Below are 4,029 nucleotides of genomic sequence, written 5' to 3'. Positions count from 1 at the left end.
ATTGTATTTTAGTTGGGGCTATCGCACTTTTCCAAAGGATCGGGATGCAAGCTTTCGCTGCCGTGAGTAAGTGCCTTACAAGATAATTTTTATATTTTTCATTAGATAAGGGGATATCGTGCAACAAAAAGGCTGATGGATTTTCTCCAAGAGACACATCTGTAATTTCTTTAACCGTTTCAGACACCATTTTCCAAAATTCTTTGAGTCTGGGGCATTCCCAAAATATATGAAGTATAGTACCCTCTGCATTCCGACAGTGCCAGCATTGATTGGATACTTGTGGGAATATCCGATTCAGCACTGCCGGAGTTCTATACCACCTGGTCAAGATTTTATACCCTCCTTCCTGGTACTTAGTTGCCATTGACGCTTTGTGTGCAAATAACAATATCTTCTTTTTCTGTATCTCCGTGAAAGTAGTACCCAAGTCTCTCTCCCATGCTTGTAAAAAAGACAGTTCTTGAGGGGCTTCTAAATCTATCAACAGGGCATACATAACTGAGAGTGAGTGTCTAAGTGGCTCTCTCTTTAAACATATCTGTTTAAACCCAGATGGTATGCGTGTTCCTGGTATGCGTTGCCTAAGTGACTGTAAGAAGGCATTGAGCTGTAATCGCCTAAAAGGATCAAGAACTTCCGAGAACGCTCTTTCAATCTCCTCCCTAGTCATTACCCGGTTTTCTCTTGAAAAGTGTATTAACCTACTAATTCCTTGCCGCCTTAATTCTTTAAAACCCTGATCTGTCAGACCCGGCTCAAAACTTGGAGTCCCCAGGATTGGGATCATAGGACTTGGATGTGTCGACATCTTTGTTTTCTTAAATATTTTTTTTATCGTCTGAATCGTGGCCCCCACAGTGGGGTGTCTCTTCGCCTCCTGTGGTATCTCAGCTTCTGAAAGCCATACTATTCCTTCCAAAGGTATAGCAGTTATAGTTTGTTCCAACTGTATCCATGGCTTTTCCTCCTGCACTGTACACCAACCCACTACCCATGTCAGGTGCGTTGCTTCGTAATAGCTCACCGGATCCGGGAGACCTACCCCTCCTCGTTCTTTAGGTAGAGTCAAGATAGCTCTACGTACTCTCGGGGACTTCCCTGCCCAAATGAATCTTACAAATCTTGACCTTAGGTCTTTCAGGAAGCCTACAGATAACTTAATGGGTAAAGTCTGGAACAAGTACAACAATCTCGGCATTATGTTCATTTTGATGATATTCATTTTTCCAAACCAGGTAAATATCTCTTTATCCCACCTCTGGAAGTCCAATTTAATTTGTCGAATCAATGGTATATAATTAAGTTCGAACACTCGATTAAGCCTGTTTGGTATTTTAGTCCCCAGATAACATATATGTGAGTCTGTCCATTTGAAACTGAAACTGTCCGCAAGCTGTTGTTTTAATGTTACATTCATTTCCACTCCCATTGCTTCGGACTTGCTGTAGTTCACTTTGAAATTAGACATCTCCCCATATCTACGTAGTTCCAACAGCAATGGCGGCAGAGATATCACTGGTGAAGTTATAAAAAACAGCAAGTCATCCGCATAGGCTGCCAGTTTATGTTCCCTACCTTTTGTTAGGATGCCCCTAATATCGGTATTGGCACGTACTGTTCTTAAAAAGGGTTCTACTGTAAGAATAAATATGATAGGTGAGAGTGGACTTTCCTGACGAGTTCCATTGCCTATTGGAAACGATTCGGACATAGCATCGTTCACCTTCTCTCTTGCTCTTGGGCAAAAATTATATAAATATTAGCAAAAATATTAATAACAGTAGTCACTATAACAATAGTAATAAAAATATATTATTGGCAATATATTATTGAGGCATTCCTTTTATCAAGGAACCCTTCCCATTGATGTGGAGATCTTTATACCTACCTTACCTACCTTACTTACACGCTTAATTATACATAAAATAAGTGATTAAAACCTATTGGGCATACCCAGGCTTGGAATTGTAAACAAGGTAAAAGACACCAGCAAAATAAATAAATACATAAAAAACTCAGTTATAACCTAATAAACGTGGTATTGGTAACCAAGGCGTAAGAATACTTATGTTGTGGTAGCTGGAGAGTGTGAAGTAGACATCTGAGGACTTTCCTCATTGCACAGAACTCGGAAGAGAGATATTCAGAAGTAAAATAGTGTGTATCTTGGAGGCATTGCTGATGGCCCAACAGTATCCCTGGAGTCTTTAGTATTCTTTATCGGCTTGCCATGTATGATGTAAGTACATTCCAGCACTTACTCATATTATACAGAGATTGCATGCCGAGTTGCAAATATCCCACAACTTGGAGAACTTGTGTGGGCAACCCCTAGATTCGTAAGTAAATGTATACAATGGGACCATTGGAATAGACGTCCAATAATCTAAAGTAGGTGCCTGGGGAGATTTCCTATAATACTAAGGTTAAGCTTTCTTTATACCATGACAACATCTAGTGTTGTGTTATTGTTTTTTATTTGTTTAATTATGGCAACTCTTGTACAGGTTACTAATGTTCCCACCTATGTGTGTTCCAATACTGAGACAATAATGCAAATTTGGTATTCCCTGAGAGCCACAATAGGACACCATTCTTCCCAACAATGGAGGTTGGCTTCCATAAACATGGTCATTGTGATGGAAACAGTATCAGCAGTCACACCTCAGCCCGCTATTCTACCTCCTCTTTAGCATATCAATTCAATATCAATGAGATGATAAGTTATGTCCTGGGTGTGAACATTCTCTCTATATTCTACAGATAGACATTGTCCAGGAAAACCAAAGTGTGCTTTTAATAAATAAAACAATCTCAGTTGTATTATTACATTTACCCAAATTGTTAAATAGTTGCTAATTAATATTGTTTCACCACATTTCAGATATTCAGGAGTTTCTTTTCAAAAGGCCAACCCCATGCAGTAGGCATCCCTGATGAACAACAGGTGACATAAAGGGAAGTAACATAGAAAGTGTATTGATTTTATACAGTCTGTTCAGACTGGTGGAACTATAATGAGATGAGGTGAAGTAAAACAAAAATCAAAAAGATGGAACCAAATTCTCCATGTAGAATGAGAAATTGTGACTCCCTTCTTTTACACATAAGCTTTTTGTTTTACTTAAATCTTAACTAATCAAATTTATATACTGTAAAACCTGGCCGGACAATAAATAAAGCTGAGGACACCGAATTCAGAAGACCGGGAGAAGGTAGCAATGGGGCAACTAGAGGAAACAAATACATTATGTGAGGTAAGTATGTCATAACATGCAAAAATGAGGTGTGTATTTGTATATTATGGCAAGAGCCCTGTCGACACTTTTGTTTAATTCCACTATAAACGGATTATATATATATATGCCCTGGAGGACTGCCTAAACATCCCTTTCTCAATTTTTTTAAAAATCTAAAAAGATCCTTGGTGTCAGTTGCAACTTATCAATGAGACATAATTTTCTTCTTGGTCAAGCAACCCTTAGCAATAACGGAACCCTGGCTGAGAGAAGCTCATCTTTATCTAGATCAATTCTCTTCTTATTGGAACTAAGTGTTCAGCAGTTAAGGAATGATTTGTTTTGGCCAATGGGGACAATCTGGTTTTACATTTGAAATACTAGGGTTAAGGCTTACTTTTTTTTTCAATAAGTCCTTATTAATCTAAAGCCATTGTGTACAATGTTACTAGAAGGCATAACACATAGGCAAAAGGCAAAAACCCACAAGAACCTACACACAATGTTATATTTTTTTGTTTTTTCTCAATAAATTATCTGGTTATTTTTCCCTTTTGTTTAAAAAATGAGCAGCCCTGCTTATTTTTTAAACAGTGTTTTTTATTTGATGTTCTATCAAAGCTAGGGTGGCAGTGGTCTGTTTTTTTTTTGTATTTCAGTCCCTAAACACATTTTTCTGTGGCGCTGTTATTTTTATTAATCTTAACATTTTGATATCCTTTTTGGGTTATGATAACTAGCTGCCATGGAAGTATTTGGGAATATTGAGAAAAGGATGGTAGTTATA

The sequence above is a fragment of the Rana temporaria genome, chromosome 1 (assembly GCF_905171775.1).
Source record: "Rana temporaria chromosome 1, aRanTem1.1, whole genome shotgun sequence".
Lineage (NCBI taxonomy): Eukaryota > Metazoa > Chordata > Amphibia > Anura > Ranidae > Rana > Rana temporaria.
This window is presented reverse-complemented; position numbering follows the sequence as displayed.